The 27,924-nt window shown below is 49.0% G+C and overlaps 1 protein-coding gene across 1 annotated transcript in view; it reads right to left on the minus strand.

The window, feature by feature from the left end:
• PTP4A3 (protein tyrosine phosphatase 4A3) overlaps positions 1 to 17,857 on the minus strand; it is a 42,766-nt gene extending 24,909 nt beyond the window's left edge. Inside the window, exon 1 of the mRNA XM_030971836.1 lies at positions 17,794 to 17,857. The gene's annotated coding sequence lies outside the window, so the exon portion shown is untranslated. The remainder of the gene's footprint in view (positions 1 to 17,793) is intronic.
• Positions 17,858 to 27,924: the final 10,067 nt, after the last annotated feature.

Below are 27,924 nucleotides of genomic sequence, written 5' to 3' on the forward strand. Positions count from 1 at the left end.
GCAAGGATTTTGATCCTGGGGCTGTCTGAGCAATCATCCCTGATGCTGAGCACAGGCAGAGAGCACCACCTTGGACTTGTTTTTATCTCTAGAAAGACATTTGAGCTTTTCCAAATTGAGCTTTTCCCCTCTCTTCTACACCAGTACAAGAATTGTGAGCTTCCCTATTTCACTGAACCCAGCTGTATTTCTGGTCTGCAGTGTCAACAAGAAGAGCAGCCAGCTTTTTGGCTCCCTTGGAAACTCTGCAGTCCAAGAAAATCAGACGAAACATTTCAATGTGCTCGAGCTTGTTCGTCAACAGTCTGATTTCTGAGGGACCTGACCCCGCGCCCAGGCTGGCCGACGCTGCACCGACAGCAAGATTTTTGGGTCCTGTGTGGAATACTCCTGCAATAGCCCTGCTGCCAAGTCTTGCAAAAGTTCCCAGGCTGAGGAGCTGGGCTTGAGGAGCAGCCACTGCAGGGTTCATGTGAGCTGCTGAAACATCTCAGCTCACGGGGAAGGGTCAGAAGTGGGGAAGGACGTGCATCGTGTTGACTACAACTCAATAAAAGCAACAAAATACCTACAGAGGACTGTGACATCTCATATTGACTGTCACAGGAGGGCTGAGGTTGGAAGGGACCACCTCCAACCTCTCCAAGGGGTGAAGCATTGCTATGGGCATCTCACCCCTGATGCCTTGGCACCCTCATGGACATCCTGCAGATCAGATGGTCACTGCAGTCACACATTACCACCATGCCTGGATTGATGGATGAGATTCCTGGTCCTGGCTACTTGAACTGTGCTCCTCTGAGGAGATGGAGCATCTAAAGTACACTTCTAGAGCTGAAGGATATCATTTCCTCCCTTTGCCCTGCCCAAGGTCACTGAAGGACGTGGACCTGTATGGAGACACAGATCTCCCTTCCCAAATGCCCTGTCTCAGCTCCAAACAGCACAAAACTCTTTCACTAGGGTCCTTCAGAGACAGGAAATGCACCCTCAACCCCAAAATGTGGCAATCACTCTGGATCCTCCAAAGAGGCTCATCTGAGGTGTGGTGCCTGGTCATGGCCCAGCATGAGGCATCTGGCTGAGCCTGCAAGGTGGAAAGTTCAAGTGATTGTTGTTTATTTGGCTTTGCAGAGAGCAGTCGCCCAGGCTGAACGTGGGCCAAGCACCTTCCCATGGCAGGAAATGCTGCTGGAGTCTTTAAATAACCACCAGTGGTCAGGGCTTTGGTTTACAGCTGCTCTGGATGGAAAACCATCCCTCACTCTGTGTCTGCTCCAGCTCTCTCCTGGGTGTAAATGTCAACACTTCTCTCATTACCTCCTAGGTCCTCATGTCCATATCCACCAGCCCCATGTGGAAGCTTGACAGAAGAAGGAAAAGTTCTCCACACAGGCATAAAAACACATGTGGGTTCTCATTCTTTGTGAAAGAGGAATTTTATGTCCTACAGTCAAAGCTTCCCTTTGCTTTTGTGTAAATTCATAGCTCCCTGGGGCTCTCCTCACCCTCCCCATCCTGCTTTAAGGTCCACACACATCTCCTCACACTACAACACTGAACTGCACCACCATAAGCGCTCCTCACCTTCCTGCAGCTGGACTAGTGTGTTACCAGTTCATATGATTAAAATCAAGAATAAAATCCTTCCTCCAGGGCAAGTAGAAAATGCCAAGATCTCTCTACAAAGGCTTTTCTCAAGTATTTCCCTGGGGTACTTGAAATCAGAAATCTTGCCAAGAACCTGGGTAGAATGGGTCACCCAGCAAATCCTGCTTTACTGATGGAAAGTTCCCAAAAGCTGTTTCACTGGGAAGCCTGGCTACTTGGGAATTTTGGCTTGCCAAGACTCCAGGGAACACAATTTATTATTTTTTTTTTACCTATAGCTGTTGTTAACATACTAACCTAAAATGATGGCTGGTGAGAGGAAGCTCTGTAAATAAGCAAAATAACATTTTACAGTTGGAAAACAAGACCTTGTCCTGACCTCCTCTCTTGGGCAGATTCACTGGCGCACAGCAAACCAGTATTTTATTTTAAACTCTGCTTGTAAAAAGTTAAAAAAAGCTGCTTCCTTGACACTTAAGTCAGGTAAGGACACAGCAGGCCAATCTGCCATATAAATAAGCCTGCTCTTGTATACACATGTGTTTTAAAATAAGCTTATGAAATGTAAACACATGGGCTTTAACAAAAAATAATTCAGCCTCACTGAAACCATTTAAGTGGGACTGAGCCAGACTTCAGAGATCTGCACAGGGCATGCTAACTTTGACCCAAAAACCCCTTAGAGACAAATAGAACACTTTCATAAACATGCAAAAAGGAGCAACATTCAGTGTTTTTCTGAAGGATCGTCCCTAGAGCTGAATTTCTGTCTTGGTTATAGGAAGAAGAGATTGGGGGGGAGAGTTCTTCCCAACCCATGTGAGCATGTTCCACACGGCTCACCTTTTTTGTACCACTGAGATGGGCAATTTTTCTATTTGTCCCTGGCCTGTACACCCCAGGAGAGGAGCCAACCACCAAGAAACTTGGGTTTTAAAAATAAAACACAGGCTTGGCTTCAGAGGGGCAGGTGCAAGGGGAAAAACTACTTTTAACCCTCATTCTGCAAAAGGGGAACACTGGGACCCCTCTGAGTGGTGCTTGTCTGAGTTTAGAAGATTTATTTGGAGTCGATGGAGACATCTGACGGGTGGTTAATCCTGGTGCTGGGCACTGGGGCTGGGGAAGTGGACATCAAAGCATTCCTGCATCTGCTGGGGAAATGGGAGAGGCAGCAGACAGAGCCCTGCCTCCTCCCTGCTCGGCTGCTGGGGCTACAGGCAGCACAGACCTGAGCCTGGGGCTCTCCAGGACCCAGAAAAGCAGTCTAGAGGTCTGAGCAACCCCCTGAGGATGGATCTTCCCACTTGATTTGCTGGGTTTCCATCCTGCTGCAAACACAAACATGAGGAGATGCTCCAGCCCTCTGATCATTTTTGTGGTCTCCTCTGGACCCTCTCTGACAGGTCCATGTCTTTCTTGTGCTGAGGACCCCAGATCTGGGCACAGTTCTCCATGTGGGTCTCACAAGGGCACATTCTGTGATTCTGTGAAGATGAGCTCCCAGCAAGCTCATGAGATCTAGGTGTCCCTAGATCCATCCATCCTGGGATCCATGGCGGAAGCTTTTCCTACCACTGACAGAGGATGGTTCAAACCTCTCGTGAGCTGGTTCGGCAGCAACCCAAGAGTTAGCATCTGGCCTGGAGATGAAGAGCACATTAAGGATTTAGCAGGACCTGACAGCTCATAAAGAGCAGCTATGGTAACTTTGTCAAAGGCTGGCATTCAGGACTTCTCCATCCAAGGAGCCAAAGAGCCTCAGGCAAGCTGTCTCAGGGGAGTTCTGGGTACACTGCATAAATCTCCAACCTTATTAAAGCTCCAAAGACCACAGAATCCAGCTCCTGACCTTCCCCAGAGCAGAAAACGACAAAACGTTTCCTGTTATTTATAGCAGCTGGAGAGCCTGATGGGAAAACCCCACTTGTGAAACGTGGGCTGCTTGCCACGGCTGCTCTCAGGGAACGGTCAAGCTGCTCTGAACTCCAGCCTGGATGGACCATTTCATCCGTGGGGCCACTTCAGCCTGGGCAAGACCACATCCAGAGGCTGCACCAGAGGGAACAGGCAAATGGATCTTGCTCCTGTTGGCTCTTCCAGGTCATGTGGGCATGGCCCAACTTGAATTAGACAAGGCTGAGCATCCCAGAGAGGTGGCTTCATCTGTGGGCTACAGGCATATGGCCACCTTTGAGGAGCACAGTTAACCTGTATGAGGCTCCACCTGGATGTAGCTGACCTCACCTAGGAGGGAACTGTCAGCTTTTTAGGGAAACTGAGGAGGTGGGGCCCTTTGCCCACCTCCACTAGGTGCCACCCCCCTCCTCAAAGCACGGCAGGACAGGCACAGGCATGTTTATCTGCTGGCAGCTGGATTTCCACCACTCTGGCATGCATGAAAGGTGCTTTCCAGCACGTTCAGTCACGCAGGTGCAGGAAACCTCTCAGCCCAAGGCGAGCTCTTCCTGCACCGGGATGGGCTTTGCTGCTGGGAGCCTCCCAGCACTGGCCCTGCTGGACAGGAGCCTTTGCTGTCATGCTGTCGAGGAGGATTCCCAAAGCTTCTGTCTTGGGCCAGTGCCAGTGTGGGTGTTGTGCTCGCTCTCAGGCCGAAGGAAGCAAGCTGTTCCTCACAGAGGGCCATGAGATGAGAAGGAACCCACCAGCCATGAGAGGAGCATCAGCTCTGGCGCTGCCAAGATGGTGGCTGAAAGGCTGTGGTGGCACCCAGGGACATGCACTGACCACTGCCCTGCCACAGTCAAAAACGAGCCACCGGGCTGAGGGTAGGGTGACAGTGAGTGTCATCAGTGTCAACACAGCAGTGAACTGCTGCTGGGATTTAGGAGCACACTGGGAACAGCACAGGGCACACTCTGGAACTTCACCTTCATCATGAAGCTTCTGCTCCTGTCCAGGTAATGATGCTTTGTATAGGATTCAGCTTGAGAGCAGAAATCTGAATTTAGGGACGCAGGAGCCTCATTAGAATCATCACAAAAATCACAGAATGGTTTGGGTTGAAAAGGAACTCCAAATGTTGTCTAGCCCAACAGTATTTACTCCTGCAATGAGCAAGGAGACCTTCCCGTAGATCAAGAGACCATTTCAGTCACCTGGTCCCAGGCTTCTTGACAGGCTCCGCCTGTTCTTCTCTGCTACAGCTCTGCTGTTGGTGAATCTGTGTGGCCCCACAGCCAGTGTGGAAGATTGAGACCCTGACACATCTTATCCTCAACAACAAAACCCCAAACCAGAGCCATGGCCAAGGCCTAGGTGCATCTCCAAAGAGCCCAGACAGATCTTCTCCCAGGGAGATCTCAGCCCTTGCGCCGGACAAGTTCCTTCCAAACATCCCCAGGCAGTTTGCCTGCAAGTCCAATTAATAACTGTATTTTGTCAACAAAGTCAGGTCAGCAGCAATTCATAGACTTCACGCTGGTTAACCTTTTCCCACCAAACAAGCCCAGGGATATTTTGACTCTCTGCCCTCGAGAAGTTTATTTGTGTAGGATCCATCCACTTACCAGCTTCCGGCAATGAAAAGACACACAAGGAACGTAACTGCTTTCTAATAGTTGGGGAAAGATTTGATGGATGTGGCCAGGGCTCCCTGGCACTGGCACTAGAAAAGCAGAGCACTTGCCAAAGCCACCTGAGAGAGTTAGCCTAGGAGAGAAATCAGAATGAGTACAACAGCCCGACCATCGCCCCCAGATGCAACAGTATCTTCTGTGGAGAATCTGGAGGTGTTTCACTTGCTGGAGGCAAAATGCGTGGTCTGGGATTGTGGAATATTGAAAGAAGACTCAACAGAGAAGAAACATCAGAGAAAGCCATCCCTGCTTTCAGCCTCGTCCATATGCCATCACCCAGGAAGAGATGACTCAACATCAAACCAGTTCAAGATTCCCCACTGCTTTTCACTGCCCAGGACCACATCTCATCATCTGATGCATTTTGAAGCAAAAGCAGAAGAGAGGGATCAAGGAAAAAGGCTGTCATAGCCTTGGCCTGGTGAGGATTTTATGCCTCTTGGAAGAAGGACCAAGGGGAAAGATTTCTCACCTTCCTCCTGAGATGTGTGGGCTGCATCTCTCAGCCCAGGATCACAGGCTGCTTTAGCTCACAGTGTGTTTCAGCTCCAGGTAGCCCAGAAACCTTCACTGTGATTCAAAAGGATTGGCCAAAAGAGATTCAGCTTGAGACTCCCTCACTGCCTGGGCTCTCCTGGCAAATGATTAACAGATGCTGCACTGGCTGGAGAGCTCTTCACCCAGACAGAACAGCATCTGGCAGGCCCATTACTGCCTTGTGTGGCGGGTGTGCCCTAGAGAGCCTGGAGATTTATTGCCCAGATATAAAGTGACTGAGCTCTGTCCCAGGAGCACTCTGAGAGAAAAGCAGAATTTCTTCATAAAAGAGCCTGCTTATCATAATTTCAATTATTTGTACATGAAGGTGAGGCCATGACGGCAAAGGCACCCCAGGGTGATATGGGGAGGTGACACAGTGCTGGCTCCAGTGGGTGCTGCCAGCTGGAGGAGGGTGTCTGGTTCAGTGAAGGAATGGCCATCCCAGAAAGGGGTAGGGAAAGCTGTGCCTTTTAACAGCAGTTGGGATATTTTCTTCAGCACATTCCTCTCCCTCCAGTAATCTTGTGGGAGCCTGGAAAGATGGGTTGTGAAATGCAATTTCTCCCTGCTGGCAGCTCTGTGGGGATGCCAGGAGCCAGAGCAGCCTTGCACAGAGGCAGCACCAGTGTCCATCATGCTGCAAACATGAGACACTGATAATTAAACTGGGAGGTGAGGAGAAAGCCTTTCCCATCATACAGCTCTTCCCTGGCCTGGCTTGCCCCTGCATCAGGATGGACTCAAGAGTGTCTCAGACTGGGTGAAAGGATACAGGGCATGCTCATTGTGATGCAATATTTACCTCTTGAGATCTGGGTGAGGTCATGCATTTGTATCACTTTGGGCTGTATTTGCTTATGGATAGAGAATAAAACCCTTCAGGTTTCAGAGTAAATCCCAGTTTGGAGCAGTAACTGGGAGAAGAGCACAGTGCGGGATGCACTGGCTCCTGGGTGGCTACTCCAGGCCACATGGGTCCTTATGTGGTGCCTGAAATCTCAGTCCATCCCATGGATGGCCAGAACACTGGACTGTATCTGGCAGCAGTTTGAGAGGACAGTGGTCACAGCCACATGCTGGGCTGAGCTGTGCATGCTGTGGTGCGTCTGTGTGACGTGCCTTCACCCACCTCTGCTTTCAATTAAAGCCACTAATGATTTTAGCAAGAAAAGACTGAACCAAGTGCATCCCTGGCAGGCTCGCTAACACTGGCCAGATGTGCTGCTCCTGGCAGGTGCCACAGTGGTTGTAAGTGTGCAGGTGGCTTTGCAGGGGGAAAGTAAAAAAAAAAAAAAAAAAAAAGAAAAAAAAAAAGTTATGGGTCATTGCCATCAAACCAAATCTTCCAGACTCAGAAAAACTGAATGGAGCCAGTCCTGGATACTTTGCGGTCTGGGCTTGGGTGAGGCCCCAGGGCTGTAATGGTTTTATTTAGGGCATGCAATAACCTTTGGCTCCTATTGTATTTGGGTCTGCCAGAAAGGCAGTTGGTCTGGCTGGATTAAAGCTGGTGGTAATTACATGCCAATGCCTCCTCTGTAGTAAGGAAGGGCGAAACCTAAAAAGAAAAATTGTCATCCCCCTATTTGCCACTTCATGTGGGGACACCCTTTAACCTCCCACGAGCAGAAATCCAGCTCATACTCCGCATTACAGCTTTGAAAAGTTATTGACAGCACAGTCCAAAAAGGAGGAGAGATGTGGGAATGCTCCTGGTGTCAAAATGCATTTTGTAAGCAACCAGATTCATCCTCTGAAGGACATCCTCTGCCTTGCCCAGCCACCAACCCACCCAGCAGCCTTCCAGCCTTCCCTGCTTCCCCCAGTGAACGTGCCAAACACAAACCAGATGCTCGAAAACGCCTGCTTGAAGACATTCCCTTTCATCTGGTAATTGCTGCTTCCGAGGGAAAAGATCTTAAGTGGTCCTCAAACCCTCTTGAGTGACCCAGACACCTATTTTTGTCCCTTTTGGGCTTCTGAGCATCTTTGGCTTCGGCATCTGAGGCACCCTGCTTCTTCTCATCCCCTCTTCCTGGCAGCTGATGGCCAGTCCCAGCCTCCTTGGCAGCATTTGCACCCTTAGGACTGGTTATTGCCGCCCACTTGCCATCAGCCACGTGCAATCCAATCCCACTGCATGGGGTGCCATGATGCCACTGAGATGGGTACCACTATCAGATGGGCACGGTGCAGGAAATTCAGGCTGGGGGAGTGAAAAAATGAGGTGCAGAAGGCAAAACTAAGATGCTATTTGCAGTAATGGCAGTGATAACAGCTCCATCTAAAACTACAGCAGGAGGTAATCCACACCCCCCAAATCTGACCTACACAAGCCTGAACTTAAATGAGGTACATCTGCATTGAGGATTTTCTCTTGTCCTCTTCAGTCACTGCATTTCTAGTTTTGACAAATAAACAGCCAGTCCTCAAACCTCAGGCTCTTTATTGCTTGTGGTTCCTTCCCCTTTGTTTCTAAGAAATTAATAACAGGAGGAGAAGGTTGCAAAACACACGCTGACCTCTCCTTTAAATACAGTGAGAAATCAAATAAATAGGGAGAGAGGAACAAGGAAGATCCACTGCAGACAGAAAATGCCCAGCTGTACCCACTCTGAGTGCTGGAGGCTGTGGATGCTGATTTAGGCAGCGAGAAAATGTGATGCACAAAGCAAACCCAGCGATGAGCGCAGGGTGTGATGCACTCCTGTGCTGGAGCTGCAGCTGTGAAGGAGCCCACAGGCTGCTCACAAAAGATTCAGGAGGGGAAGTTAATGCCCAACATGATGTGCTAAAACAACCATGGCCTGGAGGAGAGGAGCTGGGGGTCAAAAATCACTTCATGTGGAAAGATGCGATGGGGTCTGCTGGTTTCCTCCTGGTACCTGCTGCTGATGCTCAGTGCCCCATCAGCATCACTCTCCCTGACAGTAGAGATGAGCTTTAGTGGGAATTGTGTTACACCAGCCCAGCAGCTTCACTGGAAACCAGGAGATGAGAATAATCCTGCTAATAAGCTGCAGAGGCCAGCTCCTCCTCGATGATGCCAATTTCCGCGTGGCTTAACGAGGGCACAGAATGATGGAAGGACACTGCAGGGGAACATGAAATCCTGCCTCAAATGGACACATGCCGGTGCAGTTTAGATTGGAGAGAAGGAAAAAAGGAAAAAAAAGGGTTCTTAACTAAAGTGAAACTTGGAGGAAATAAGGAGCTGGTAAGTGAGGGCACCTGGAGCATCCTTCCTTCCATCACAGGCACAAGTTCTGCCTGCCAAGGTGAAGGCAAAGGTCTAAATTGGGATGGATAAGCCAGCAGCTCAGCATCACCAAGAATAAGCACAGAGATCCCAAATAAGCACATAAAAGGCAAAGAAAACCCATGGCAAAGATGCAGCAGTGAAAAGTATGGTGAAAAATTATAATCCTGGGGGGAAAGCAAACACCTTGCAGCTCTTCTCGTATCATCCTGCATAGTCCTACAACTCCAAAAGGGGCCAGTGGTAAGGAGATGTGTGTATTTTGACCTGATGAACTTTCACATTTTAAATCCACTTCAGCCTTTGAGCAAAGCGCCTGGCACAGCTGTGCATGGGAAATGTCAGCTTCACAACACCAGGGCTGAGATTAGCAAGGCCAGGAACATGAGCCCTGGCACTACCAGAAAGGAGAGGGAAAGGTGCTCCTGAAGGAAAGAAAAAAGCTCATCTTCTGCCAAAATGGCATTTGCATTGCAAAAGAGAAGTTTGCTCATAAAATTAGATAATGGTTTCAAATCAGAGGAGAAGATGGTTGGGTTTGTCCTTCTGCAGGCTGAGACCATCCCCAGTGAGGATGTCAAGAGGCAGCATGGTGGATTTTCCTTTTCAATGGGTGAGCTGCAAATCAAGTTGCTGGGGCTGTCTCCACTGCAGGAATGAGGAAGCCCAGATGCCCTTACACCCCTCCCAGCCATACTCCACCAGGAGCTCTGGGGTTATTTAGGTTGGCAGACCCAAAGCACTTGGCAAAGCCTGCCAGAGGATAAATACCAGAGCAGGGAAAGGAGCCATCCAAGCTAAAAGCCAGTGTGGGTACAAGAAGAACAAGGCCAAATGGGTACGAGTCATCCACAAATAAATTTAAGCTGGAAATGAGAGCAGTTTGTATCTGTGTGAGCAGCAAGGCTCTGGCAACAGCTTTCCCAGAGGACTTGCCAGGGTCAAACAGCTCATTAGTTTCAAGAAGGAAGCTGGCAGGGGGTTTGTGTCATGGCTGCTTGAAACAGCAGGGGGGGACCAGCCAAAAATTGGTGGTGGCCCTGGGGCTGCCTTCAGCAGGATGTAGGTCTGCAGCCACAGCCCACATCCCACCTGTGCTGGTGGGATACGGAGGGATGCGAGCGCATCCGCTCGCTCTCGGAGAGGAAAATAAAAATGCACAGCTCCGTTTTTCCAGCTGACAGGAGCTTAAACACTGGCTGGGAATTGGGCTCAGGGCCCTGTGTGAAATTCAGCTTGGCTTGTCTTGAGACAGCAGCTCTACTCCCCGAGCACCCTACGAGCATTTCAGTAATAGCAGGGGGAATCAGACCTACTTGTCAAGTATGTTGCTATTTGTGCAAACGCTCTGTACCAGAGGGAAGCTTGAAGAACAAGTCCCCTTTTTATAGTGCGTTGGATGCTGGCAATGAGCCTGCAAATTAGAAGGAATTCAGAGAGGAGCAACAACAACAACAACAAAAAAGCCTAAGGGGCTGGAGGGATTAGTTTGGGAGGAGAAATAAAAAAAAAAAAAGGAGCTAAGTGTGTGGTCCAGTGGATGCGACTTTGGGTTGGGACAGCACTGGGTTGTACCCAGTTCTGTCCCATCCACAGCAAATCTCCCTGTGCCATGCGTAGGTTTCCCTACCTGTCCTTAAAAGGCAAGATGTGTTTTCTGTCACCTCAGGAGACAACTCTGTCATGCCCACACAGAAAAAAAAAATATTTAAAAACTACATATATGATAGAAAGTTCAGTAAGAAGCTGCCAGAGTAAAGGTCAGCCCATGAATGAAATCAGTTTGAGCTGGAAGCAACTTAGCCATGGCAATGAAGGGTGTGTGGGGAAGAACCCCCTGCTGCAATGTTTTTTTAGGGTGGTTATACCCCAAATTACCTCAGTTCACCCCCAAACCTGCTGAACTGTGCAGAGAAGTGCAACATCCCCAACTGGATATAGTCTTGCTATCAGCATCCTTATGTTTTTGGGGCACTGAGAGGGGCAGGAGTGACCTGGATCATGGGTTTAATCATCAGCCTTCAGCTTGGCTGCACTTGCACTGGTGCCAGGGCCCTGGAGAGGGGACTTGGGCAAGAGCCCAGAACTCTGCAGGGAAAAGCTTGGCTGTCCCCAGCTCGGGGTACTCAGCCTCATGGGGACATTCCCGTGACCAAGAAGTTGCACCAGTCTGGATGCAGTAACACATCACCCTGGGGAGCACCAGCACAGGGACATCCAGAGCCTTTCAGGGATGAGACCAACTTTGCAGTTTGTTGATCAAACCTCCCCCTTTTAGTGTCTGTCACATAAGCACGGATGAAGCTGTAATTTACCATGACGGGATGTAGGAGAGAAGGGTACACAGAGGATGAGACAAGCCTTCCCTTAAATGCCCCCTAACGCCACCTTAAAAAATAATGAACCGGGGGCAGTGGAGGTTACTGGTCTGGTATGAGAATTTTCATGAGCATGAGAAAAAGAAAGACCACATTGCTCCAAAGTCTTTTGGTTTTTTTTTTTGCTTTTTTTTTTTTAAGCAAGCTTCAGGGGCTCTGGGAGAGCAAAGTTTGTTGCAAAGTTTGTTTTCTGTTGTGCCCATGTTACCAAGCAGAGCCGGCTGTGGAATGTGCGGCCAGGGGCACCCAGCGGTGCTGCACCCCTGGGTAAGGCTGGTGGCCAGGTAGGATGGCACAGTGAGGGTCACTGAGCCTTGGGCATTGCCTCCAGCCCAGGACATTGCCCAGCCACCCACCTTCCCAGTTTAGCACAACTCTGCTTCCAGCAGTGCCCCATTTCCAACACTTGTGCTGCACATGCAGCTAATAAATAAACATCATATGGACATCAAAAAAGTGTTTTTTAGATGTTGGGATAATCAGGGCAATTGCCCTGGCGCCTTTCCCCAGCATGCCAGGGTGCAGTGCGGTAGCCGGCAGCTCCCAAACCCTTCTCCGGAAAAGTTCAAACCCTCAAATACTTGGAATTGCTCTTTGAGGGAATTTATTTTAAAGCCGCTTTAACGGCAGCTGGGAATTACCAGGGAGGCACTTTGCTCTGCTATTTCCCAGCTGCTGACCCCGTTCGCATCAAGGGGGCCCTGGGCAGCCGCCCAGCTGGGACGCTTGGGGACATGTGCCGAGCCAGCACTGCCTGAAGTTGCACCCAAAATTCCCCTTGTCCCAGCTCACAGCAAAAGCACAGAGAGAGTGGGGCTGTTGTGCATGGTAGCAGTGAGAAAAATTAACTCCCACCTCCAGCAGTGAGGGTGTGAGCTGCGATGTAGTAGGGTTATCTTTCAATCCCCTGTTCCCATGAGGGCTGAAAATTCCACCTAACCATGTTGCTTCCTCCCCAGAGCAAAAGAAGAACTGGGAGGCTGCAAGCCTCCCAAAAACTAAATCAACATCCCAACGTGTTGGTGGCATGTTGTTTTTTAAGCAGCATTTTAGTCTTAAAGAGAAAAGGGTTGCTGAGCAAAATCAGTGACAGCAAGTCAGCAGATAAATGTCATCAGGACTGCAAGCGACAGGTCCTGATGGAAGGTTGGAAAATGCCACCACCAGAGCTGTGGCTGTTCCTCCTGCAAACCTTCCACGTCCCCATTTCCCTGAGAGGGTTACAGAGCCCTTCTCCCCTCCACACCTACATAGGGACACCATGGCCACCCTACCTGACTCAAGCCCTGGGGATGAGCTGGGAGCCTTGGAGTAGGTGCAGGTGGCTGGGTTGGGTCTGGTGGCAGACAGAGACAACTCCAAGCCCAACAGTAGCCAGATGTGAACCCACCTGCAGCCACCGAGTCACTGAAGTGAAGGGGCCCCGAAAGCCACAGGCAAGGGTTGGCCTGATAGGCATCAGCCCCCTGCAGCACTCGTGGCTTTCTTCTCCCTGCTGTCACGCTTGAAAAACATTTGTGGAAAAACACAGCAGAATGAAGAGGGTTTAAGTGGCAATCTGGAGAAGGAGCTGGGGGAAGAAAACAACTTGGCTAGAAAGGAGGAGCTGAAGGACACAAGTGCTCCCATTTTGGTTCCCAACTCCCTAGGGTGCCACTTGGAGCGTTTATTGACCAACTCGCCTGCCCTCGATGAGCTGGCCTTGCAAACTGTGGCAGGAGGGAGGCTATTCCTGGTCAAGGCATGTACAGCAGCAACACTTTCTTAACTCTATAATCAACGAGTGACACACAAAACACACAGTCAAGGACTTTCCTGGAGAGGGCTCCGGCTCTGCAGCTACTGCACCTGCAGCTTCATCACAAAAAGCCATCAGGTGCTCTCATGAAATGCTTCAGTGGTCCCCAAAAAAAAGAAAAAAAGAGCTAAGTCCAGCCAGCAGACACGATCTGTTTAAAAAAATCAAGGTGCACCCTTGACTCCAGCAGTGCAGCAGATAGAGAGGACTGAGTTGCCTCTCCCAGCATTAGAAGGAAAACAATCATTGTCAAAAAAAAAAAAAAAGAGATGCAACCAGGACAGGTTCATTAAGGGTGAAAGGCAATAGTTTGACTCCAAAGCCAGCTGCTCTCCCCAGCATTGATACGATCTTCCCAGCACAAGTCTGCGCAGGAACTCGTCATCCCCCCGTTCCTTGCAACACGATAGCACAGCACATCGCCCCCAGCTCCCAAGTTAAACATCTTATTAACTGCAGTGACGTAAAAGAGGAAATCTCCGAGAACTATCACAGAGATGAGAGGGAACACATTTACCATCAATAGGCAATGATACCGCTGCAGAGAGATCTGCACATAAAGCAGCACCCAGCCCCTCCTTCCCCTCCCTCCTCTAATCACTCCATGTCATGGGAAACTAAACCTGACATCCAAACAGCCCCGATACAAGACGCTTGCTGTAAAAATATTTTTAAGATTGAAAAACAACAAAAAAAATCTTGCCTTCCAGGAAACCAATTGGATACAAACCCTGCGCAGCTGCAGCCACCCTTGGTGTCATATTCATCCCTCCTGCTTCGGCTTAGAAAACAGGCAGGGTGGGGAAGGGGAAAGGAAATAAAAAAAAAAAAACGGGGAAAAGAAGAAGCGATATTGCAGCTGATGAGCTGTGAGAGGCTGTTGGCAAAGTGGTCCAGCAATCATCTGAAATTCAGACGTCACGTGTGGGTTCTGTCTGCAGCTCCCGCGCAGCCCAGGCTCAGCACTTCGCCCAAGTGCACACGCAGCAATTCCCCGTGCCGAGCTCTCCCGCCCCACTCCCACACGCTTCCCAGCCCGTGCCCCATCCCAACCATACCCAGCAGGTTTTGGCACTGCAAGGTGACCCAGCTGCTCTGGCCACAAAAGTGGATTTCTGCCATGCAAGCGCAGGGCACGCTGAAAAGCATCACTAAGCTGCAAAACCACCTCCCTTGCAGCTTCTCCACCTAAATCCCAGCCCTGCAGGCAGTGCTGTCTTCTCTACCAGGATGTGTCAGTGGCCATCACCCCACTACATCATCTGGGGCTGGTGGGGGGTCCCACTGGCCTGGAGGAGTGCCCAGAACATGCTGTACCTGCTCCCGAGGCCAGCCTGTCCCTGGGCAACCCCGGGCATGTCCAAAACCAGCCCTTGAGCTCCCTGAGCTGCTGTGCTTGCATCAGAGAGCAGCGGGTGAGCCCAGACACCTCTGGGGTGAGGTGGCAGCCAGCTTCTTTCTTTCTTTCTTTCTTTTTCTTCCCTTTAATTTTCATCTGGGACAGCGCTTTAGAGCCAAGAGATGCTTCAGGCTCCATCCTGCACTGCCCCACAGTGCAGCAACTCCTGGGAACTCACCAGGTGCAAGCAATCACCAAAAGCCACACTGCAAACCACCACCATCACTCTGCAAAAGGCCATGATGTGGATGCAGAGATCCAGCCCCACAGTCCCATCCCCAAAAATCTTCAGGACAACTAAAATGAATTTTTTTTTCTCTGCTTGCATCCATTCTTCACACAAATTAGCAAGAGGAATCAGGAGACTGAATGTTCCACACCACCTTCGGCTTCATCGCCTGGCTGGAGATGCATCGCATGGCACTAAAGTCAGGCAGATACAGTGGGACTAAAAAAAGAGCATGGTTGTTTTTTTTTTCTTTTAAAGCCGGATTGCCTTTCACGGCGACTGTATTTATAGGTAGAGCTGTTGAAATTTTAAGGGCTCCTTGCCACAGGAATCTGGTCGCGTCTCGTGTTCGCAAAGTGGCGTAACTTGGCAAAAATGAACATTTAATAGGCCAGTGGGTGCTGCTTCCCTTCCTTAATTTTGGGTTAAATGATAAAGGGAAAAGGACAAGATATAAAATTAGCCACGCACGCTGCTGCCATGTGCCACAGTCTGTATTTTCCAGATTAGGAGCGTAACGAACATGGGACTTCACACCCTCCCCTAGACCGGCACTTTCCTTTTCTGTCAATGACCAAAAAAACCCAGCTTTCGTGGGTGTTTATTTTTGCTTTCGGTTTGGCTATCCGTGGCACACACAAAGCCCTCTCTGCACTTGGTTTTATGGATGAAAAACTCTGTCAGGGTTCAGCTGCAGAGTGGTAAAACTCGCTCTCCCCGTCCAAAGCCGCCCGGGAACACCACCTGCCAACTCGCCGCAGCACACGATGCCCAGAAACCACGCAGTCTCAGCCCAAAAGTTGGCAGTTTTCTTACACAACAGCATGCTATGCTGCTAAACCCCTTTTTTATTTTAATTTATGCTATAAAAGCATGTTACACCCTGTCCAAAGACGCTACCACCCCACTGAGCACGTCTGGATGCTAAACTTTGATTCCCTATGACAATGTGTGTCTATTCAAGACAAAACCCAAACCATAATTAAAGTTATTGATAGGAGACGATGTTTACTGTTTGCTATTTTAACATCAAGTGCTGTTGGATTTCAAGCCACTGATTTCCATGGCTTGCAGGGGATGATGAAGCTGGAAACACGCCCTGATGTTGGGGTTTTTGATGTCTCTCTGGGCACTTCTGCTGTCAAATCAAAGAAACTCGCTTAACAGGCCAATCCCAGTGGACGCTTCTCACCCAGGATTGCCTTGACTGGAAGCTGAGTGGTTTTTGAGCCATCAAAACACACATAAAAATAAAATAGCTGTAACAAAAGCTTTTTGCTTTTGCAAGCACCCATCTCCCTAAGCAGACCCAACAGGGTGATAGTTCATGGCACACACCTCTGACACAAGTTAACCAAAGTTAAAGTTTTAATGGTCCCGAAAGGAACAAATTTCAGGTTGGAGCACTACCAAAGATAAAAAGTCTCTTCATTTGCCCAACTGGCAAATTTGGTGGCATCTGAGATCCCCAGAAAGTGGCTGCGTCAGGGACTGTGCTGCATCAGCCCCTGCCAGCTGGGCACTCTGAAGCCAAGTGACAACACACTGTTAAGCCCCTGGATGCATATAAATATTGGTGCAGAACACTGCTGAGCCCACAAGGCCCTTAGCTTTAAATCCACCTGCAGCATTTTTAACTTAAGCTATTAGCAACGATGTGATTAAAAAAAACAGTGATCCTTACAACAGTGGAATTTAAATCCAGCTCACAACCTGGTAGGGAAATTCATGAGACTTCGTATACAAAGAAGCCACTAGCCCCATTTATCCACTTTACTCTTTTTCCACTGCTGCCAATAAATATACAACTTAATTAAGACTCAGTTTTCTTGCTGATCCTCCTTTGGGCAGAAGGATGAACATAAACCCAACCCAACAGCTCCAGACACACAGTTGCCCCACTTACATTTCAGTTCCTTTGAGCAGGAAGATGAAGCTGTAACCAAATGAACCAGAGAAATTGGCAGCAGCACAAACTTGACAGATTCCAGCTAATTGCTGGGATTAGTAATTCCAGTGGCACGCAAAAATCCACTTTACCTACGGCAGAGAAAGGCATGGCATGGGATGTTCTCCAGCTATGCGACCTGCCTGCCCAGGGAATGGGAACCACTGGCATTCCCAAGCCCCCACGCCATAGCAAGGCCAGGAATGGCTTGTCAGCCTAACGAGACACGCTCAAATATGGAATCACTGAACTATCCAGGCTGGAACAGACCTCCAAGATCACCAAGTGCAACCACCAATGCACCACCACCACCACGCTCACCACCGAGTGCCACAGCCACGCGTTTTCTGAACACCTCCGGGGATGGTGATTCCACCACTTCCGTCGGCATCCTGCTCTAAACACGAGCCAGGAGAGGCCACCCCCGCCGCAGCTACCGATGCAGGGCAGCCCCATCCGTTTGACGGAAACATCCTTAGGGATGGCGAGACCGGACAGCCTGGAACACGCCGCTTCCCCCCTCGGGCCCCTTGTGACACCGATCGCTGCGTCCGGCCCCGGACGGGGGTGGAGAGGCCCCGCGGAGCCCTGACGGTGCCCACGCTGCATCCCACCCACGGAGATGGGCTCAGCCGGGATGCTCCGTGCCCGCACACGGGGTGGGGGACTGCGGCACCGCGCGTGGGCTCCCAGCAGGGAGGAAGCAGCGAGCGTGACCCCCGCACACCGGGGCTGCGGCTCCCCTCCCTTCATTCTGGGCTCAATCTGAAGGTGCCATAGCCTCGCTGGGGGCCGGGGGGACACGCACGCTGCTGCCCCCCCACCAGAGCCCCAGGACGGCTGCGGCAGAGCCATTACCCCGCTCCGCTGGGGGACATGCCACGGCGCAGCCTCCTCCGCACGCCGCGGTGGCCCCGCAGCCGGCGGCGCACGGACCCCTCCCGCCCGCATTGTTGAGCGGGCGGACCCACGTGCGGCCACCGCCGCCGCCCGCTTCCCCTCGCCCGCCCGCCTCCGTGCCCGCGCACTGACCTGCCGCCGGCTCCGCTCGGCTCCTCTGGGCTGCGCTCGCCTCGCGCCCGGCTCCGCTCGCCGCCCGGCCGGCACCGCTCGCCGCCCCCCGCCCGCACATGCAGCCGCCGCCGCCGCCGCCCCGAGCGCACCCGCGCACCCGGCCCCGCCCCCGCGCGCGCCGCCGCCGCGTCACGTGGCGCCCGCAGGCGCCAATGGGGAGGGAACAGACTGCGGAGGGGGCGTGGCCTTGGGTGGTGTGGGCGTGGCTGGAGAAGGGGCGGGGCTTGTGGGGGTGGGCGGGGTCAAGGGGTGAGGGGAGCGTGAGGGAAGGAAAAGGGAAAAGGGAAAAGGGAAAAGGGAAAAGGGAAAAGGGAAAAGGGAAAAGGGAAAAGGGAAAAGGGAAAGAAATGGAAAAAGAGGCACCGGAGCAGCTCTGCTGTGGAAATAGGCCGAGAGAGCTGGGGTTGGTCAGGCTGGAGAAGAGAGATCCAGAGAGAACTTACAGCGCCTTACGCCTAAAGGGTCTCCAAGAGAGCTGGAGAGGGACTTTGGACAAAGGGCTGGAGTGACAGGAGAAGCAAGAATTGGTTTAAACTGCAGAGGGCAGGTTTAGATGGGATATTAGGAAAAAACTCTTCCCTGTGAGAGTGGTGAGGCACAGGTTGCCTAAAGAAGGTGTGGAACCCCCATCCCTGGAAGTGTTCAAGGCCAGGCTGGATGGGGCTTGGAGCAGCCTGGGATAGTAGAAGTTGTCCCTGCCCATGGCAGAGTGCTGGAACCGGATGACCTCTGAGGTCGCTTCCAACCCAAAATATTCTTTGATTCTATGATTCTGTGATTCTAAGAAGAAGAAAATGAGGATGATGGGGAGGAAGAGGAAAAGGAAGAAGAGGAAGAAGAAAGAAAATGGTGATGACAAGGAGAAAAAGGAGGAGGAAAAGAATAAATATGAAGGAAGAGGAGGAAGAAAGAAGGTAAATATAAAAGAAAGTGATGAGAAAGACGAAGAGGAGAAAGAAGAAGAAGGAAGAGGGAGAAGAAAGGAGAAGGAGAAGGAGAAGGAGAAGGAGAAGGAGAAGGAGAAGGAGAAGGAGAAAGAGAAAGAGAAAACAAAGATGACAAAGAGGAAGCTGAGGAAGACAAAGAAGAGCCTGGGGACAGAGTCAAGGAGACACAGCACAGGCCTGGGCTCAGTGCAGCAGTGTCCCCTGTCCCCTGGGGGGAGATGCCCTTATCCCCTGACCGATGAAGGGTGGAGGCTGCCCATTCCCGAGGCTGTACAGGATATATTTAACATCTCCCATTAGTGGTTCTGAGTACGTGTGAGGCACAGGGGTCACCCAGTGTGTCACCAAGCTGGGACAATTCAGGAGCTGCTGTCACTTTGCAGCCAAGGCCCTCACCTCAGGGTTTCAACCTTTGTGTCTACAACTCGTGTCCAGATCCGTGGTGTAAAGAACCACCATAAATTCAAAGGAGCAGGAGCAGAGCACCCGATGCTATCACAGGTTTTCATTTATTTCTAACTTGCTGTGGACTTTCTTAGCAGAAGTCAGCACAGAAGAAGCCAAGGGCTTCAAAAAATGAAAAGAATAATAGGGGCTTGGGGTCACAGGCACAGAGGGATGAGGTGATTCCTCAGGAGACACAAACACATAGAGATGAATATCAGGAGATCCTCAGATGTTTTTGCATTTTTAGGATATTTTTACCTCTTCCCTGAAAGGCACTAAACTGGTGTCCTTTAAACCAGAATAGTCTGAGGGTGCTTTATGTTTCTGAGAACATTGTTCAAAGGATGCAGTCCTCCTCTCTGGTTAAGGGATGGCCTGGAAGCAGAGATCATAGAATATCCTCAGTTGGAAGTGACCCACAGGGATCATCGAGTTCAACTCCTGGCCCTGAAGAGGACAGCCCCAAAAATCACACCTGAGAATGTTGTCCAAATGCTTCTTGAGCTCTGTCAGGCTTGGTGCTGTGACGACTGCACTGGGGATCCCGTTCCAGTGCTCAGCCGTGCTCTGAGTGAAGAACATTTCCCTAATATCCAACCTAAACCTTCCCTGGCACAGCTTCAAGCTGTTACACAACACAGCCTTGACATCCCAACCTGTTAGGACCTACAGCGAGTCCTCCAGCAGAGCTTGAGAAGGGCTGATTTGGCATATGACTGCTTCAAAAGAGTAAAGGAAATAAAAAATTTATCAAATATTTCCAAAAATTTACCAAATTTACCAAAATCTCTTTAACACTTGTGAATCTTATGCAACGCAGTGTTATATGTGTAAATGTGTAAAATGCATCTTTGGATAAAAACTTTGGAATCTGTTGATTGGTTTCAAAGGCTATTCAACACATTTGGTGTCTGCAAGTTTGAAACACGCTGCTGGATGAAAGGGATTTTCATTCTCTCCTTCCCCTTCCCCTCTCAAGGCAGAGCATAAGTTTAACCTTGGTTAGGCATCAGCAAATTCACACCTTGCAAAGAAGTCTGCTGAGAACAGAAAAAAACCTGTGATTTCCCTTGCTATTGACATTTAGGTTCTGCTGTCTGACTCCCTGCTACTTTTTCAAAGTGAGAAAATTAACTGGTTTTCACATCGACGTTTTTTTAATGAAAACTAAGAGTGTGACTTTTGGTGGTGCTAAAATCAGTCTGGCAAAGCCTGGGGAAAGCTCTGGGGGGCAGAGGTCCCTCTGCTAACACTGGTGATGGTGGGACCCATGGAGAAGTCTGCCTGTGACTGCTTTCTTTAAAACCCAGAAAAACCCGAGAACTGAAACAAACAAACAAACAAAAAAAAAAAACCACAAAGAAAAATGTTGCAGTTGCTGCATTTGGTTGGGTAGTTTTGGTCAAATATTTTCTTGTTAGAACAGCACTTCCCTTCCACGGGGATTCCCAGGCACGATGGGGAACTGCTCTTGGCTCTGAGGGAATACGTTTGTTTTTCTGCATCCTTTATTGTCTGTAAAAATGACAGACCCGCCTTTCTCTCAGACACAGCAAATGTCAGGAATCTGGTTTTTATTTAGCAGAGAACCTGAAAGTGGTGGTTGGCACACCCATTCTTTTTGCTTCCCATCTGAAATGTCACATGGCAAATTGTAGCACTTGAGCACAACCTCAGCTTGACAGCTCTGGCAGAAGAAAAAGGGCCAACAGCATGGGGCTCCACCACATTCCCTCAGCAGTGCTGTCAAACCCAGCTTGATCCCTCTTGCATGGGTGAGGCTGAAGGGTTGCTGTGCCTGGGAGTGTTGCTTCTTGGCCAGGGGTGTAAATTCATACCAGTTTGGCTGATGCTCTTGGGCACCACAGAATCAGAGAATATCCTGACTAGGGGAGCTTTTGTCCATTGTGAGCTGGAGGGGAAATGGAGGCATTAAAAATTGATGGGTAATGCAACTGGGGAACACCTTCAGGTCTCCTGGCAAGCCTGAATCCATCTTCAGTCAAGCCTCTGCCTTGCTTTTTGTATTTTAGAAAAACAAGCAAAGAGAGATGTTTCCACAATCAGGTCACAGCCTTAAGAGGATCAAGTAGGCTTCATGTTAGCTGTAATTTCTGAATTTGAATGGATTTTCGGCACAAATATCGACAATCTCCTGTGCACGTGAGCATCCTTGAGCATGTTTTTCAGCCTAATGCACTGAAAAGCAATGTGGAAGGGTTGTAACCTCTGCACAGATGCTAATCCCAGCGGGCTGTGTTTGCCTTAGTGTTAGTGCAAAGCCTGGCTATGTTTTAATGTGTGCTTGTCAAAGTGCTTGTATTACAGCTGGGACACTTTCCTGGATCTAGCCCACGCAGGCTCCGTGTTTGCAGAAAGGATAGACATGCAATCCATACACCTGCTTTGTCTAAATTTCTGTAATCTTTTTTTCTCCTGCCCCTTCTGTCATTTACATTTCAGCCAAACTCAAGTTTCTTCAAGCCAGGACGCCATTAACAGTGAACTGATGCAGACAGCACTTCTCACAGCCGCTGTGTTAGAGGGGGAAGCAGCAGAAAAGTGATAATTCTGGGTTGGAAAGGTTGCAGGGAGAACCACTCCTCCAGGGCAGGAAGTGAAACATGAGTTCTTGAGATGTCAGTGTTGATGTTCCAGCACTCATACCTCCTTTCCATCCACTAAATGTTCAAATTGAGCAAGTCCTCCACTGAATTTCTCAGCCACTGGAGCTTGTGTCTTGACCCTCTACACGAGGTACTTCTGGTCCTTTGGTGAGGCAATTATCACATCGTGTTCCTCTGGGGCTGCAACATCTCAGTGAAGTTTCCTGACTCAGACATCACATTCATGGGCATGACAAGCAACCTGGATTTCTCCAGCCAGCAACTGCTATATGTTGACTACTGGTTACTTTTTTCTTTCTGGGAGACATAAAAAAGTTGAAAAATGCAAAAAAAGACCCCAAAACAACACACCAAAAAACCCAACCCCAAAGCCTTTGCAATAGTTCTGATTCAAATATTATTTTTAAAATCTAGTTTTCCTCCAGTAGAGGCTAAAAATGGAGCACTTAGCTCTTCAAAAAGAGTCATTTAATAGCTAGACCAGCACTTGGAATTCACTTGAAGGCACTGACTAATTCAGCACATGAGCGAAACTGAAGTTCACTCATATGTGGTAACGCCTTTCTTTTTCCCACACTCATCAAAACCTTGTTTGCCTGCTTCACAGATTCTCCAGGTATTAATAGCCAGTGAAGGCTTCAGAACAGAAAGAGCTCGGTCCAGAGGCTCCAAGGTTGCACTTGCATGTGAAAGAGATGGGGTAGGCTATGAAGGGAACTCTACCACTGCTGTAGATATCCTGGTTTCTTACAGCTGCCCTCCTACTCAGCTGAAGCTCAGTCCTGCTTTCTCAGGCACAGGGCATAGTCCAGGGCTCTCCTCTGGGCTGAGAACATCATTAAATCCTTGCAGGCACCACAATCTGGAATGGCATTTTAACCACATCAGGGAAGGAGGGATGGGTCTCCCAGGGCAGGGCTTCTTCACATGCAGTCCCTGCACTACTGGTGGTCCCCAGTATGCCTGAAGGTGGTCTGCAGGATGATTGCAATTAAGAAAATGAAACCATGCACGTTGCATTCCCAGGCACACAAGCCAGCAGTCAGAAAGAAGGATGAAGTAACAGTAGCAGATAAAGATTTTGAGTTTTAGGTCCTGGTGATGGTTCCTTCATTGATGTTGTTCTCAAATTTTGTCTTTTTTTTTTTTTTTTTGTGAAAGAAGCTGAATTGATCATTTGGTTTAGGGAGCAGCTGGTTGCCCCACTTCATCTGGCACTGGAAACCAGGGCTGGTCCGTGCTGCAAGAGCCCTGCTGCTGCCAGAAGGGACCTGCAGCCAACCCCACATACCTATTCAAAGCACCTTCCTTATCCTCATTACAGGACATTCTTGCATAATCTCCCTTGTATGATAAGGAACAGTGCCTACTTTCTGTCTCACGCCCAGGCCTCCAGACTTAGCCAGGCCTAAGGAAAGGACTATTCTGTGTAACCAGCTCCACCTGGGAGTGTAGACACATCCTAAGGACATGATACTATCTGAACGGGGGGGAGTGAGTGCTGCTCCAGGCATCCAGCACTGGGGCTCACAGGCTGGTGTGGAGACAGCAGTTTGAAAAGGGTGAGAAACACCGCACTCAGAAATTTCTCTGTGCTTCAGAGGAATTTCCTCTTTGGTCCTGCTAGAGAAAAAAAAACCCCATAGTGCTTAATTTATTTTGTTTGGGGTGACTTTGCTGTTTACTCTGAGGAGGATTTTCGAATGGTGCTGCTGAAAATTGACTGAGGGAAGGGGGCTTGCCCACCTTCACCTCAGTAATGAAGTGTCTGGATTACCAACTGAACCTCAAATAAATTGATCTGACACCATTAAAACCAGTAGAGTCCCGAGGCTGTACATGGGATAGATCTCTGGCCCCAGCCATTTGTTCTCCTATGAGATCCATAGGATCCCACTTGGCTGGTCCTGCACTCACCCCTCTGTAGATGATCTCAGTATCTTTGATGGGGCTTAGCTCAGACTACTTCAATGAAACCTAAAACTTTGATAAAAAAAACAAGCACCTGGAGGAGAATCTGGCCTTTCCCAGGAGGTTTGGTTGCATTCAGTGATGAATGTGAAAGATACTCATGGTTGCTGGGATGGCCAAGGCAGGGGGTGAATGAGTCAATTTGCACTTGGGAGCATGGTAGGGGGTAACAGGGGCTGTTTTTCCCTTGCAGAAGTGCTGCAGGTGATCCAACACAGACCTGCACTGTTCAGGAGAAAATAGCAACTTGTCTTTAAGCTTAAATTGGAAAGAATTCTACTCTCAGTCCTCATGGGCCATGGTTTAATACTGGTGGTGGCAGCAGAGTGAGCAAAGCCTTCTGATGATTTCCTCTCCATTTCATGGAAGGTGGAGGCAGGCAAATGTTAAGTGACTTTCCCAAGGTCATGTAGGAAATCAGTAGCGCAGGAGCCGGGTCATTAGAGCATCCTTTCTCCAGAATTTAACAAGAAGTGGGCCAGAGGTGCAGAGAATGAACAGGACTTGCCCAAGGTTGTGGAGCCATCCCATCTCCTGAGGCCCTGACAGCAAGATTATCACTCACTTCCCGTATTTGCACTGCAAAAGGTGAATGGGAAGGGGTGTGTGGGGGAAACAAGCCGATTGCCATTAATTCAGTTGAGCCTGACTGGACATGCACAAGCAATCTGGAAAAGGAAATAGCTCTAGTTCTGTCTGGTTCAGCAGAAACTCCGCCCACTGAAGCTTTCCGGCAGGAAATCAAGTTACAAACATTAAATGATCTGAGCAAATTCTCATACACTGATCCTACCCTGGGGACAGGACACTTTTGCTGCTTATTGAGGCAGTAGTTTGAGATACCTTAACCCCTTCTGCAGTGGCACTTGGAGGGCATCACAGATTCTTCTTGTGCTGGCCAAGGAGGAGAGATCACAAGCAAGAAAAAAAAAATGGATTTACAACTGTTGGGGGTCATTCTTCATCAATAAAGAAGCCCTGAAAGCTGTCTTTATGTGGAGAAAGAAAGGGGAAGGCTGGGGAGTCATTCTTCTACTTGCTTTTCCTACTGAAAAATCGAGATCTGTTGACAATATGTTTCCTGGAACACCCTAAAGATGACCAAAAAACGTGTGGTTTCTGGCAGCAGCCTGACTGTGCAAGTGAAACCTCTCGATGGAGAAAGGAACCAAATTGTACTTGGACTGTTTCAGACTCTTTGTTTTCCATTAGGAGAAATGCCGGAGAAACAATGAGTTGTCATCATAAAAATCCACCTACTGCTTCAGCTAAGGTTAAAATCAGTTGTAATCTGCATTTAAATGATATGATGAACCTTAAGGAAATAAACCTTGATGCTTGGTAATAGTCTCAAGATTTAAAACAAAAAAAGCACAGAGAGGAGGGGAGCTTTTCACAGAATGGGAAGGAAAAAGAAGCACAGTTCATATTTTTCTCTTTATCCAATTACTGGTAATATAGATGAATGTCTGACACTGAGCAAAGAGGGGAGGTGGAAACTGCCTGCAGAGACAGCGAGGCTGTTTTTCACATGCTGGCTGGTTTGGGGGGCTTGCAGCCCTTCAGTGCATTGCTGGAGAGTGGGAGGGGTGGGGATGGCCCCTGCAAACAGTGCTTCCCTCCCGAGCCAGCCGTGTCTCAGGTTTCCTTTCTTTTTGCTCGAAGAAGCAGAGCATCTCCTGTTGAAGGTCACAGCTTTGATCCCCACGGCTCGCTCTCGTGTTTATGGATGGCCATTATTAGTAACACAGGGTAGTGCATGCACTGCTCCGTGCTTGCCCTTGTCTGGCTGCAAGGGAGCAGGGGCAGGATAACAAAAGAAAGTATAAATAGAGCCTTTTTAAAAGCCTGTTAAATGGGAAGAAACTTTTAGGGAGGAGAGAGAAAGAATGAGGCATGTTACCATAGGAACTGGCAATAGTTTATTTAAGAAGGGCAAAGAAACAAACACCACAAAAAGACGAGACCAAGTGGACCTGGGGATTACTGAAGGAATATGTCAGGATACAGACAGGAAGGGCCAGGTAAGAGCTGTGAGCTTCTACAAAACTGTGCTGAAAAAATTCGTCTCACTTTACCTCTTGCAAAGTGGTCTGGAAAATGTTACTATGAAATGTGTGTTTCCAGTTAGGGAAACTGCATTTCCAGGTTTTTTGAGGGAGGTGGAGGCTGGAGAAGGGCATGAGAACAAATGTCGTGTTGGTGAAATCATCAGGAGCAAAAGGCCATGTTACCTCTGACTAATCTGAACCCACTTAGTGCAAACTCATGCTTTTGGTCACCCTGATGTTAGAGGAATAGCAGAGGATATTCTGATGTGTTGAGGATGAGTAATATTTTTGATGATGATGATGATGATGATATGATTGCCCCGTCCCTGGAAGTGTTCAAGGCCAAGTTGGATGAGACCCTGAGCAGTCTGGTCTAGTGGAAGGTGTTCCTGTCCATGGCAGGGGTTGGAATGAAATGGTCCCTTCCAACCCAAACCATTCTATAACTCTATCATTCCCTGTTATTTATTGCTCCTTTTCCCCCATAGGAAAGCTCTCACTGGGTCAGGAGCAAATACTGAAGAGTGAGAGTGCTTCCAGCTGTGATGGACAATGATGCTGTCTGTCTTCCTTATCCCAGCTGCTGTCTTCACTTCTCAAATGTTTACTCTGGGTTTATGTATTTCGTAGGTAAAACAGCTGATTGTAACAATTCACCTTCATTTTTCCCATGCCCAGAAGATGCATCCTGCCTGAAGACCACCTTGTGCTAAATGCTGCACGTTCATAGGACAGAAAGATGCTTTCTGGTCTAAAGAGAGCTCAACACCAGGAGAGAAACAGCACATAGAAGAGCAGGTGTGATGATACTTGGAAGAAATGCAATGGGACTGTCCCACTCTTGGTTTCAGAACCTCTAAGACCAGAAGCAACTTAAAAGTCCCTGCAGTTGAGGTCTCTCTTGCTGTTTTGTTTTTAATCTTTTAGTTTCTAAATCAATGTAAGGATTTTCTAGTTCCTGACTCGTAATTTTGAAAATTTCAGGTCTGGTACTACTGGAAGAGTTCAAATAATGGAGAAGCCACAATGAGAGAGCAAGGGAGGAGAGCTAAGAATTGCAAAAGTTGTTATTTCTTTTAAGAACTGCACCAACAACTTCCTCAGAGAGAGAGAAACAGTTGCAAAAGCCTCCTGCCTCTCTAAAGTGGAGGAAAGACACTTGGAACTTCTGTCCTTTTTGGCTTCATGATACCACGTAAAGCAAATTCTGTATTTGCACGACAGAAAATCACCCATCTTTCCATTGGGTTTCCTCTCACTGAAAAGGAGGGAGATTATTTTTAAAGCTGTGGAGTATGAGCTGAAAGTCCTATTTCTCCTTAGAGTAATCATAGAAGCATAGAATGATTTGAGTTGGAAGGGTCTCTAAAGATTCAAACCCCTCTGCCAGGGGCAGAGACACCTTCCACTAGACCAGATTACTCAAAGCCCCATCCAACCTGGTCCTGAACATTTCCAAATGGGAAAGTTTGTTCTCAATGTATTTCTCCAGCACCTCTCTGCTCACTGAGTGCATTGCAGCAGCATCACCACAGCAGCAGCGCCACATTACTGATCCTCTGGGTGAAGTCTGAGGCACAGCTTGAAGGGCTGATGCTTCTGTGAGCCCATTAACATAGACATGTTTGGCAGGGGATGGAAATGAACTCATCCAAAAAATGCCTTAGGTTACCTAACTCAGGCCAGTTTTTGTGCAGAGCCAAACCTATGGGTGTCATATTTATTTTTAGGTTTTGAGCTAAATTCTCTTCATTTTCTCCCTCAAAGAAAGAGGCGAATCAGAACCCGACTCCTCCACTTTCTACATTTCCCTGGCCCTATGGAGAGTTATCCCATATGCCCACCCATGCATGAGAAATTCAGGGTGAGCATTTTCGGAAGGTTTCACACAGCCTTTGATGTCTCCCAGCCTGGGAAATTTGTCCTCCTCCTGCTTCCCAGCTTGGAAGGTCTCACTGTGGTATCTGCAAGAGATAACGCTCCCTTTCGCAGTCTGCACTCCGGGTCAGCCCGACTGCTTGCTGTGGGACTGCAAAAGGGATATTT

The sequence above is a fragment of the Camarhynchus parvulus genome, chromosome 2 (genome assembly GCF_901933205.1).
Source record: "Camarhynchus parvulus chromosome 2, STF_HiC, whole genome shotgun sequence".
Lineage (NCBI taxonomy): Eukaryota > Metazoa > Chordata > Aves > Passeriformes > Thraupidae > Camarhynchus > Camarhynchus parvulus.